The following is a 13,897-nucleotide window of genomic DNA, read 5'->3' as shown; positions in this document are numbered from 1 at the left end:
ACAAACCTTGGCTGTTTGTTAGAACACATCCCGTAACTTCTGGAATTTCCATCACTTCTTCCAACACTCTTTCCAAATTTCTCTCCATAATCAGCAGATTGTTTTTGAATATAGCTTCAACAACACTGAGCAGGTACCCAAGTTTGGGTAACTTCACTCACAAGAGCGACAAACAGCAAACTTCCACCCTCAACCAACAACAGAGAACTGATGCGAATCATGAGGTCTGAGGTGGATCATATGATCACATAACGACAAAGACATTTAACTGCTGATGTTGTAGTCAAGCATATTTAAGATAAAGGGGGAGGCGACCATAATGGCATTTATTGACAAAATACAATATTTGTTTTTTTCTTTTTGCTGATGCTTGAACTCGTAATGTAGCACGTTTTTGGAGAATGCAGTTTGCACTGCAGAATTCCGCGTGCAGCTGCAACTCTTGAGTCATGACGTATTTGGTAGTACTGAAACATCTGTGAGAATCAAACATCATATTCAGGCGGAAGATCCGTTGGGGAGATGCAGTTTGTTTAAAAACACACTATTCAAGTGAGATAAGGTAAGTTTCGTTGAGTAGTTTAATCGTCGTATTATCGTGGAAATCAAACTAGTGTTTCATACTCATTTAAGCAGCGATATGTTGCTCGGCGTGTAATACGAATTGCAGAGTGGTTGTCATTAAAGCACTTGGTGCCACAAAATATTTCCATCGCTTGGTATGATGTTCTTCAGAATGTAAAAATAAATAAGTCTAGTACCCCAGTCAAATCTCACAGAGGCCAGCCAGTGTGGCCGTGCGGTTCTAGGCGCTTCAGTCTGGAACCGCGTGACCGCTACGGTCGCAGGTTCGAATCCTGCCTCGGGCATGAATGTGTGTGATGTCCTTAGGTTAGTTAGGTTTAAGTAGTTCTAAGTTCTAGGGGACTGATGACTATAGATGTCAAGTCCCATAGTGCTCAGAGCCATTTGAACCATTTTTGAAATCTCCCAGAGGTGTTGTGGAAACCCAAATTCATCAGCCTTGGCCCTTCAAAGCCTTTAGACACGTAAATTTGATAGCATGTTTTTCAGGAAGTCACGTTTCGAGACATTTTCGATTTTACCATGACACATGTAAATATAGATCTTCCGTGTTGTAAAAACATATTTTGAAATATTCCATTGCTTGCAGTCTATTCTGATGTAGCATATATAAAGTGGCATCATGTAAATTTTAAATTAGAGGACATATAAATTTCAAGACAGAAAAGGAAAGAAGAAAAGTTATATTTTGCTCGTTTGGGATGGTTTATACAGATATGCAGAGAAACATCAGGCTCTCTCGTTTTGACCGATTCAGTCTAGAGAGGCAGACGTACCTTATGGGCTACAGAAAATTATGAAATGATAATTGCAATGGGCACTGGTAGGGATTATATCAAGATTAAAAAAACCGTTAGTTACATTGATCAATTATTTACTCTAACGATGCTATAATATAAAAAGATAAATACTACAAAGTTAGGCCTTGGTGGTGCAGGCTAAGGTTACGTATTGGATTCCCCACTGAAATCTTGCTTGTGGTGACAGACTGAACTTTATTGCAGCCCACGGTGTAGGTTAGATTAGAAGGTTGCAATCTGGTTGTGAGTTGGTGAAGCCAACAAATTTGAAAGCAGAAAATTTGGTTGTGGTAACAAACTGATTGAAAAATGCAAGGGGGGTCCAATATGTAACTTTTATCGAGCTCTATATCCTGTGGAAATATATGGAAATTTCAGCTCTCCACAGTACCAACATTGTAAGGGTGTGTTGGCTGACGTTACAAAGCTAGATCACTCAACTACCAAGACTGTTGCCCCTTCGACTACTGAAAAGGCCTTTCCCTCTACAGGAACCATACGTTAGTCAAGCCTCGCCGTAGATACCCCTTTTATATGATTGCACATATATGACTTGTCTGTACCATTGAAGCACACAAGATCCATGGTTCGTCCATTATAGTTACAATTATATGCATCTGTTGGCATTTGAGCTATCACATGCTAATAGTTGCTAGAATTTGTTTCTGCTATGAAAATTTAACCTCTACTCTCTGGTTCATCATCTGATGTATCGGGCATTGTACTTTGTTGTATTGTGATCTCATGTATGCCAATTTAATTGGTCATAAAGGGAATTACTCTGCACTGAAATAACTAGAATCAGTGCTTGTAATGCCAGACATGTGGTGTAGGTAAAGTTTCTTTGGACTTTACGCTGATGGTATTAACTATAATGATCACATTCCAGTGACTATTGTTCATACTATTACATATACTTTTTAGATGTACTGCTGCCTCTGATTGAAAAGATAGGCCTCTTAAATGCAGTTGTTTTCAGGGTTTTGACATGAAGGTCTTCAGACAACACAATATCCTATGCAGATAATACATATTTAAAGATGATATGCCTTTTCTACCTTCTTGTATTTCACAAGTTGGGACCATGGTCAGCCTTGGTGAGAAAGCCAAAGCTATTAATAGCTTTTACATTTCTGGTTTTCATAGATTATTTCAAGTGTATGGCAGAGTGGCTCCTTTAAAAGGATCAAGACCGAATTCCTATGGGCTCCATCCTTGTATAAGCACACAATGCTCATGTTAGAACTTGTTTTTTTTTTTTGTGTATTTACTTAATTTGATTGTGGATGCCGTGTGGGCAGAATACTCCAGAACAGTGGAAGAAGTAACTGCTGCTAACACTACAAACTATTTTTATACTAATAAGTGCTCGCTGTGTAGAGTGCATCTAGCACAAATCAAAGAGGAGACAGGTTAACACATAACCTGGATATGGTCGGAATTGCTCCTGTGTTTGTGGAAGGCATTTTGATGTTAAACTAATTAATGAATTCGATTTGTACATCTGTCAAGATAGGTACTAAACTGTAGTGTGGTGAACAGTCTTCTGAATTATACTGTTAAAATTTGTTGAAGTTGGCTTCAATAAACTGGCCTACAAAAATTGTTTACTATTCAAGTAGGAACCTTTAATAGTCATAATCCATGTCAGCAAATTTCAGTTAATATTGTTTTGTACAAATAGAGAATAGCCATTGTTATTAGGACACTGCAAGAAAAACTACAGTCAGTCAACTGGAAAGGTTACACTTGATCTACTGAATTTGTGCTCCACCCCTGGTGACCACGTTAGCGGTAATTTGCCGGTAACTCCATATTTATATATATAATGAAGGTTGTAGGAATAATTGAAAGCTCAAAAATCATTTAGCCCTAGCTAAAAAGAGTTAATCGTGAACTAATCTTTTTTTTTTTTTCAGTCAACTACTTTTCTATTTTGTGTTTGGGGAGGGAGGATGTGCTCCACTCAGAGTGGTGCACTTCTATTATGTATAATCTGTTTACACAAACATAGGAATTTCAGTCACAGGGACTGCATTCATATACATATAATGTGACACACTAGAATGAAGACTCAAAGATTTCTTGCTTTTTCTGAACAGCTGTCTTACCTGTTAGGACTTAGGCTATCACAGCTTAAAATGTGGACCTTTTGTTCCTGTTTTATGAACTTCTGTCACAGGAGTACCAACACTGGATGGAGAGGTGCACTGAATAGTGAGCTAGTGGAAGACCCAAATGCTGGCCCAGCATCAGGAGTATTATGTGGTCTGTCTCATGTTTGACCAGCCGGGAAATCTTGATTATGTTGTTGTTGTTGTTGTTGTTGTTGTGGTCTTCAGTCCTGAGACTGGTTTGATGCAGCTCTCCATGCTACTCTATCCTGTGCAAGCTTTTTCATCTCCCAGTACCTACTGCAACCTACATCCTTCTGAATCTGCTTAGTGTATTCATCTCTTGGTCTCCCTCTACGATTTTTACCCTCCACCCTCCCCTCCCCTCCAATACTAAATTGGTGATCCCTTGATGCCTCAGAACATGTCCTACCAACCGATCCCTTCTTCTGGTCAAGTTGTGCCACAAACTTCTCTTCTCCCCAATCCTATTCAATACTTCCTCATTAGTTATGTGATCTACCCATCTAATCTTCAGCATTCTTCTGTAGCACCACATTTCGAAAGCTTCTATTCTCTTCTTGTCCAAACTATTTATCGTCCATGTTTCACTTCCATACATGGCTACACTCCATACGAATACTTTCAGAAATGACTTCCTGACACTTAAATCAATACTGGATGTTAACAAATTTCTCTTCTTCAGAAACGCTTTCCTTGCCATTGCCAGCCTACATTTTATATCCTCTCTACTTCGACCATCATTAGTTATTTTACTCCCCAAATAGCAAAATTCCGTTACTAATTTAAGTGTCTCATTTCCTAATCTAATTCCCTCAGCATCACCCGACTTAATTAGACAACATTCCATTATCCTTGTTTTGCTTTTGTTGATGTTCATCTTATATCCTCCTTTCAAGACACTGTCCATTCCATTCAACTGCTCTTCCAAGTCCTTTGCTGTCTCTGACAGAATTACAATGTCATCGGCGAACCTCAAAGTTTTTATTTCTACTCCATGAATTTTAATACCTACTCTGAATTTTTCTTTTGTTTCCTTTACTGCTTGCTCAATATACAGATTGAACAACATCGGGGAGAGGCTACAACCCTGTCTTACTCCCTTCCCAACCACTGCTTCCCTTTCATGTCCCTCGACTCTTATAACTGCCATCTGGTTTCTGTACAAATTGTAAATATCCTTTCGCTCCCTGTATTTTACCCCTGCCACCTTTAGAATTTGAAAGAGAGTATTCCAGTCAACATTGTCAAAAGCTTTCTCTAAGTCTACAAATGCTAGAAACGTAGGTTTGCCTTTCCTTAATCTTTCTTCTAAGATAAGTCGTAAGGTCAGTATTGCCTCACGTGTTCCAGTGTTTCTACGGAATCCAAACTGATCTTCCCCGATCTTGATTATACTATCCATCAAATCAGTAGCAGCAACATCAGTGACAATGATAATGAAGACATTAATACAGAATGTTGTAAATACCTTTCATCCTGAAGCCGGGCTTTGACAGTGTACATCATATCCAGTTTTCAGACTTTCCCACACCAATATCAAACGTCACATGTGTGACAGTGGTTTTGCTTGAACATGGATATTATGGTGGTTTATTCTTATATTAAGATGGTCCTTGTGTGATAGGATATCTGTGTGACAGAAGTGAGATATGACTGCAGTATCATAGACATGCTGAAGACTTTTTTTCTGTCAAAGTTCTGCAATTTGTGATTAAAACTCGAGTACAAGAAGGTTTACAGTCATGACATACTGCTAAGCACAATTAATCAACAGGACTGTAAAATGGTGCAGAAAGTTCATTTTTCACATTCTGAACCAATGTGTTGTTATTTTTCATACTCTTCTGTCGGTGATTGCAAGGAAAAATAATAGAGTTTACTCTCTCTCTCTCTCTCTCTCTCTCTCTCTCTCTCTCTCTCTCACACACACACACAAAAGAGAACGTGTAGGAATTTATGTACTAGAACAGTGGTAAGGTGATGTAGCAAAAGAATCCTCAGCTTTTTATGGGGATATGTCTTATAATTTTTTTTCCCCTGGGAAACACTTTTGCAATGCAAGCAGTGGGGTTCAATCATTGGGCACAACAGTGTCCCTATGGAAGCAAACATGATAAAACTTTTAACAGTGGTGTGCTAATGTGTAGATATATGGTTCACACCATTCGAAAATGGTGCCAAGACTCCAGATACCAATAAAAAACATTCAGCTTACCAGTACATGCTGTGCCCTGTTTCATGACTTATTACATAAAAGTAGAATAGTAATTGTAAACAAAAAGTATTCACATGCTTTAACTTTTACGTGACAGAACTTATTGTGCTTCCAAAAACTGACCAGAAACTCAGCCATCTGGACTCTGAAGATTGTCTGTGCTGCCAGATGAAAAGAAAAGGTTGAACATTTTGATTTCTACAGATATTATTTTGTAAGTGGAACAAAAGTACAAAAAATTAAACATCACACCCACTCCATAAATAGTCACCACTATGTGAAGTAGCGCATGTAGGTAGCTCAGTAGTTGACAGTTGCCTATTGTTGGTGCAATAGACGTCATCTGAAACTTAAGAAGCCCTTTGGAAAGCCACTAAACAGGATGACAAAATCTGTGCCCTTATCTCACTGTTTACATTGTGTGTTTGCACAATTAGTAATAAGTGTGCACTATTGTGACTAACAGTCACTGTGCTACAGTCTGAAGAATAAATCATACATGAAGCTATCAAACACTTGGGTCAATCCATATGAAGTGGTTCAGTGACGGTTGCTTGACCATTTTTAAATATTTTAATTTTTTTATTTGTGATTACCCTATATTTGAGAAGTTCAGAACAGTGTTTTTAAAATAATGTATCTTGCATCTTTACTGAATGGCGGCCATTTTTGTTTGTAAGCATGTGACAATTTTTCAGTCTGGAGACATTAGCAAAAATTTGAATTTTTTGTGAATTTTTGAAATTTGAAAATTTTCATTTTTTGTAGAGTTTGGGGTTAGTTATCTCAGGTGAGACTGAATATAAAAATACGATTTTTGCACAGTTTTTACACCTATATGATAGCAATGTACTGTAAAAATTTCAACGTTGATATTTACTGTGAACAAAGTTACGAATTTTTGAAAATGAGGAAATAATTCACATTTCTATACAACTGATCTTATGGCTGTTGCCTATTTAAATGGTTTATTGTTTCAATGTAATAAAATTTAATTGTGACAATTACTTAGTTAACACTATCACCCCATATTCATCTAGTTTATTTATTTTTAATAATGCAATATTAAACAATAGGAGCTTTTGCTTTTGTTTTATGTTAATAAAAATGCCCATTTACGTTTATGTTTATTGTCAGTAAAGAAGTACATTATTGCTGGGTGTGGCATTGTTGTAGTCAGTCTGTTTTGAAACCTCTGTTAGGCTGGTATTACACTATCAAATTTCTTTGTCAAAGATTTGATCAAAGATGTGATCAAATATTTGACAAAGATCTTTGACGTGGCGCTAAAAAGGGATATTACACTGTTGTCATATTTTTCGTCAAAGTTCAAGATGGCTGACAACTACTACTTCTTATTAACTGCAGCAGTTGCATGTACCAGAATTGCACTGTGTGCACATGCGGAAGAGAAGCAGAAGAAAAAAAGGAAACATACCTGGGTGAAGCCATGGGTTTTATGACGACACGATAAAAGCATTCAACAAAACTTTTTACGTGAGCTTATAGTGGAGGACATCAAGTCGTACATCAATTACTTAAGAATGGATGAGCATACATGTGCACGTGCTCAGTGAAGTGTATCCTCATATCACAAAGCACAATACTCACTTAAGAACTGCTATATCTGCAAAAGACACACTCATTGTAACACTCTTAATTCCTTGCTACAGGAGAGGGTTGTATTCAGGGTGCCTCATGTTGTAAAGTGTCTCATCATTCTTTGTGTAATTTGTAATTAATTTTGAGAGATTAATTGGTATGCAATAACATGGATGAACAATGCTCTGTTGAACAGATAGCAGGTGAAGTGTGTCACAAAACAGTTTATGGTTCAGCTTTAAAAAAACTTGAAAAATGGCAATGATTTTGATGAAGTTTGACCAACTATGTTTAAATTTCGAGTAAGTTCTTCTGTAACATCAGTGTGTGAGTATCATGAGAAGAAATATATTCTGAAGTGCAACCACATTATTGGAAGAAAGTGCTGTGATCCACTTAAAGATCATAAAAAAGCCTATTACTAAGGGTTTGAGGGACATAAAACTTGAATATTTGTCCTTGTTACGTGAGAGTGAAACAGCTTCCCAAGTGAAATGTAATGTTATTCGTGGAAATTCCCTGTGCCGAAATTGTTACTCAAAAATATTTGTTGTGAATCCAGAACCAGAATCGTGTAACCTTGTTAATGACATTTATAGTCCTAATGAGGAAGCTGTTAGCATATTGGATTTTGCTTGTTCTAAGTTAGACGTATCTCCTGCTTCGAAAATAATAAAATTAAGTAGCAGAAAAAGAAAAGCAGCTATTGAAAATAAGGTACAACAAATTTCAGACGAAATTAGAAAAGACTTGGAATCATGCTTTAGTAATACAGATACCAACATTATTTCTAATGAAGAAGAAAACTTACCACCAGCATCATCTGACACTGAATATTTGAGCTTAATAGTTAAATTAAAAATTAAATGTTCAGTGACATCTAAAGAGGAAAAAGTTAAAATTTTAAGTTTGCTCCCTGACTCATGGTCAGAGAAAAAATAGTTCATGAATTCAACATTTCTCATCGTTTGGTTAAACTAACCTGAAAATTAGTGAAAGAGCAAGGCATTCTTTCAGTTTTAGGAAAGAAGAAAGGAGTAGGTATAAGTGAAGAAACAATTAAAAAGATACAGCAGTTGTTTGAAGATGTTGAAAACAGTAGAATGTGCCCAGTTTGCAAAGATAGCAAAAGAGTTATTATAAATGGAGTTAAAGTAACAAAGCAGAAACGTTTAGTGTTGTCAAATTTAAATAAACTTTATGTACCGTTCAAAAATTCTCATTCTGAATGCAAAATTGGAAGGTCAAAATTTTGTGACCTCCGCCCTAAGTGGTGTATTTTGGCTGGATCCTCGGGGACACTCTCCGTATGTGTTTGTTTATATCATCAAAATGTCAAACTGATGATTGCGGGTGCAAAACTCAGTGATCTTAATTAAAAAGAGTTACTACATTTAATGGTCTGTGACACTAACAGTTATGACTGCATGATGAGTTTCTGCAATAAATGCCCTGGTAAGGAAACCGTTACTGAATTGTTTCACGAATATGATGAGGAAATGCCAGACAGTATTACCTTCAAACAGTGGGTCACAATTGACAGGGCAGAAATGATAACATTGGTTAAATCTCAGGAAGAGTACTTGGAATCTTTAATTGATAACTTACAAAAACTCAAGTCACCACTGTGTTTCTCAAGTCCAAAGTAAGTTTTTGGAGGACAAAAAAGCACAACTTCATGAAACTGAATGCATAGTGCTAGCCGATTCTGCAGAAAATTTTACATTTGTGATTCAGGATGCAATACAAGGGTACCATGGGTCAATGACCAGGCAACAGTGCATCCATTTATCCTCTACTTTAAAAAATGAGAAGGATGAAGTTTTCAGTTCTTCAATTTGCATTCTAAGTGACTACTTGGAGCACAACACTTTGGCTGTACATGCATTCCAGAAGTATGTAATAAATTTCATAAAACAAAATTTTCCCAAGGTTGAGAAGGTGATATGCTTTTCAGATGGAAGTGGTAGTTAGTATAAGAACAAAGAGAATTTTTCAAATTTGTGCAACCACAAAGTATATTTTGGGTTGGAGGCTGAATGGCACTTTTTTGCATCTTGCCATGGTAAAAATGCAAGTGATGGAGTAGGAGGTACAACAAAACGTGAAGTAAGTAAAGCCAGCCTTCAAAGACCAACCACAGACCAAATTCTCACAGTACAGGACATACATATATGTCCTTTTGCAAGGATAATATTAAAGGCATTGCCTATTTTCTGATCAAGAAAGAAGAAGTGGTTCTGCTTGTGAAAACAACAGTCCAAACAAGATTTGAAAACTGTTTAGTAATAAAAGGAAAAAGGCATTTCCACAAATTCCGTGGCACTGCAGAAAACTTAGTTTGATGCTATCTAACATCAGAAACCAAAATTTATGAGGATCATTGTGTTAGTAAAATTACATCTCTGTCTTTAACGTTGAATGACAGAGTGGCATGTGTGTATGATGAACAGTGGTGGCTTGCAGAGGTTGGAAGAGTAAGTTTTGAAAACAATGATTTTTTTTTTTTTTTTCGTTTTTACCCTCCTGCTGGCCCAAGAACATAATTCAAGAAATCTACTAGTGACAAAGTTTGGATACCAATTAAAAATGTTTTAAGGAAACTTTCAGTGCTTGAACTTACACAGCAACTGAGAGGTCTTATTCTATACCACAGAAGCTGTCTGAAGTGTTCTTAACATTCACCACCAGGCTTTGGAGCAGTCGCATCTCGAAGGATGTTAATTGAAAATATTTATTTTAAGTATGTCAAAATAATATAAATGTTAATTTTAGTGATGTTTCCACTTTTTGTATATAACTCAGTACCTTACTTCAATAATAATTGATTATATCCCACCAATATCACACATGAATGGGCAACAGCCATAAGATCGGTTGTAGAGTAATGTGAATTATCTCCTCATTTTCAAAAACCATATCTTTGTTCACAGTCCGATATCAATGTTGAAATTTTTACAGTACGTTGCTATCATATAGGTGTACAATCTGTGCAAAAATCATATTTTTATATTCAGTCCCCCCTGAGATAACTAACCCCAAACTTAACAAAAAATGAAAATTTTCAAATTTCAAAAATTCATAAAAAATTAAGGAAACATTTGTAACATTTCTTGCTCTATATGAGGCTAGTAGTATATGATATCTAAGTACAGGAAAAAAATTGACTCTCATAAATCACTCCTTGTTTGTTATTTTTGGGCCTAAAAAGTGGATTTTTGAAAATTTGGATACCAAAGTTTGGAGGTCATTTTGACTGGTTATTTTTGAATTTAGGGTATTTTGTGTAATAGACAATGTTGTAGAGGACGCTTTTCTAAATAAAATCATGTCTATTGCAATGTTGTAACTTAACCCAGCACATAGATATTAACATTTTTGCTAATGTCTCTAAACATCATCACGCCCTTACAAATGAAAATAGCCGCCATTCAGTAAAGGTGAAAGGTAAAATGTTTTTTAAAACTGTTTTGAACTTCTCAATTATAGGGTAATCACGTATAAAAAAATTAAAATATTTAAAAATGGTCAAGCAACCAACTTTGTTTTTATTGGACCACTTCATTTGGATTGACCCACTTCTAATTCAACATCAGTGATGAAAAAAAACGTTATATCTGTAAATCACAATGAATGATGATAATAAAAATAATAATAAAATTTTATTGTCGTTCAGCTTTTTACAGCAATAGACAAAGTCAAGAGCATACATTTCTCAATGTACTTTCATTTGCATGAAACGGGTTAAAGTAGGAACCACACATTACAAAGCAGTACTTTGATCTTCAAAATATACATCAACAGTGTGCAAAGGATTGTTTACTAGTTTCTTGTACAATATTGCTTTAAAAATATTTACAGTCATTTCTTTAAAATTTTTGCTTAGTCTGTTAAGCATTCTTAGTCCAAGAACTAGGTAGGAGTTCTGTGATTTATGTAGTTTACGATGTTTCATGACTACACATGTTCTATTTCTAGTATTCTATTTTTACTATTATAGCTATGAATATCACTTCTCAATACAAATTTTGAATCATTATTTCTAATGTACATTAGAACATTATAAATGATTAGGTTTACTAGTCAGACTTTGCAATTTAATGAACAGATGTTTACAGTGTTCTGATTTACCAGAATCAGTAATTGTTCATAATACGGTCTTCTGCAAAAGTAGAATGTCATTTATGTGGCTACTACTACCCCACAATAAAATTCCATATGGAACATGTCTTTTTAAATTTCTAATTAGATAAATAACTCTTGAAAGTCTAACCAATATATTTTTGATGTGTGGTTCCCAGGTCAATTTGTTGTCAATAGTAACACTTAAAAATTTAATGGTTTCTAATTCATGGTGGTTAGGGGTCTCCTTCAAGCATAAATAAAGTTCCTGGATTTTACTTTCGTTTAGGAAGAAACCATTTGTTCTGAACCATAATGAATATTGAGCAAGTGTATTTTCTGGCATCGGCATACAATAATGCATGTGAATTTATGAATAAAGGCAGATCATCAATCATTAATAGAAACAATAAAGGCCCAAGCACCAACCCTTGTGGCACTCCAGACCTAACATAAACCAAATTTGATTTCTCTCTACCAATACACACAACTTGTTGGTGGTTCTCTAGGAAAGATTTAAATGTATTTACACCTTTGCCATCAAAACCATAATAGAGTAGCTTATTTAACAAAGTATTATGCTTCACATGATCAAAAGCTGTGCTCAGGTCACAAAACGTAGCCTGAGCGTAGCCCCCAGCCACAAACACATCTAGGACAAATGTTACTAAGGAATCGATTGTGTCAGTTGTGGATTTACCTTTCCTAAATCCAAATTGCTTATCACTGATTACATTTTATTTGCCCAAGCAAAAACTAACTTGATTGTACATTATTGTTTCAAACATTTTGGAAAAAAAACCAGTGTGATGGATACGGGCCTATAGCTAGTGAAACAGTTCTTTTCACCTTTTTTATATATGGGCACAACTCTAGAAATTTTTAGTTTATCAGGGAACTTACTTTCAACAAGACATTTATTTTCACAATAAGTTAAAGAATAAATTATACAATCAATAACATCTTTCAACAAATTACATGACAAATCATAGTAATCAACACTAGCTGAAGGTTTGAAATTTTCACCATTTTCAGGATAGTATATGGACACACTTCTGTGAAAGTGAAAGTGCTCGGGAAAGGCTTTTCTAAACATTTGTCCATGATACTAAGTGCAGTTTCACTAGGTTTGTTTATTGGACTGCTAATTTCTGCAATGAATTGGATACAAAATTTATTGAATTTTTCTGGGGTTATGGCAATATCATATTTTTGCTTAGTGTGGACAATAGAATTAATTACACTCTAGGCTTTTTTGCATTTGTTTTTGGACTTTTCAATGTTTACTATATGATGTAGTTTCTTTGCTTCACTGATTGCCTGCCTGTACTTATGCTTAGCTATAGCATACAATTCTTTGTACACTTCTGATTTACCATTTTTGTACATGCCAGAATATAGCATAACACTATTTTTCGGTTGCCTTAACTGTGGAACATACCATTCCTTGTTTTTCCTTTTTTTTGTAATCACTGCTAATATTTACTGTACATTTTTTTTCAGAAGGATGTTGTTTTTGAGTATATTTAAAAACACACAAAAAAATCAGTGATAACAATATCAGAGGAACAATGTTGAAGCCTACTAAAAAGGGAGTCCCAGCTGAAACAAGGGGGGGGGGGGGGGGGGTCATGTCTAAACCTATCCATCCCCTCTCTACTCATTGGCCTAGTAGTCACAATTTTGGCTTTTGGGTTGGTGCAATCTGAAGTTACATTACTAACACTAATTAATACTGCATCATGATTTGAGAAAGGGAAACTAATTGCATCAGTGTACATACAAGTTCTCTTAATGTTTATAAATATGTTGTATAGACAGGCAGAGCCCCTTGTAGGTTTACAGTTAACATAGTATAGGTTAAATTGTCGAAGCAAATTTATGAGCTCTGTCACAGTTTTTCTGTCCTGCAGAACATCAAAGCTTGAATTGACATCCCCTCCAATGACAATGTTATATTTCTCCCATTTTGGTATACCGAAGTACATTAAGAGGTCCTCAAATTTCTCAAGAAAGATTTGTGGGTCAGCAGTAGGTGGCCTACCACCACCACCACCACCACTACTACCACTAGCTTAATACTCTCAATTACTAGTCATGATATTTCAAAATGTAGTTCAGCACAAAGGGTGTTGAGATCTACTGTGCCACAGTTTGGTGCAAGGTGTGTTTTTGCATATATTGCTACACCTCCATGTAAGTGATGTTCTCTACTGTAGCAACTAAATAATGTGTAATCATCCAATACTTTTTACTCAAGCTCATCCTTTTTATTCCAATGTTCACTTAAGTACACAATAGGCACTATGTTTTCATTGGAAAATTCATTAAATCTGCCATACCCTGAATGTTGAGGAAGCGTATTTTAAACTCTACCTTTGGCATTGCTTTATTTGCATCTTTACTGAATTGATGCAGCATAATGTTACCATATA

The 13,897-nt window shown here is 35.7% G+C and overlaps 1 protein-coding gene across 1 annotated transcript in view; it reads left to right on the top strand.

Moving 5' to 3' along the window:
• Positions 1-480: 480 nt before the first annotated feature.
• The window catches only part of LOC126418570 (protein downstream neighbor of son homolog), a 93,079-nt gene continuing 79,662 nt past the window's right edge, over positions 481-13,897 (top strand). The window contains exon 1 of the mRNA XM_050085387.1: positions 481-562. The gene's annotated coding sequence lies outside the window, so the exon portion shown is untranslated. The remainder of the gene's footprint in view (positions 563-13,897) is intronic.

Source organism: Schistocerca serialis, chromosome 9, assembly GCF_023864345.2.
Source record: "Schistocerca serialis cubense isolate TAMUIC-IGC-003099 chromosome 9, iqSchSeri2.2, whole genome shotgun sequence".
NCBI classification, from domain to species: Eukaryota; Metazoa; Arthropoda; class Insecta; order Orthoptera; family Acrididae; genus Schistocerca; species Schistocerca serialis.
The sequence above is the reverse complement of the archived record's forward strand: the minus strand, read 5'-3'. Positions and strand labels throughout refer to the sequence as shown.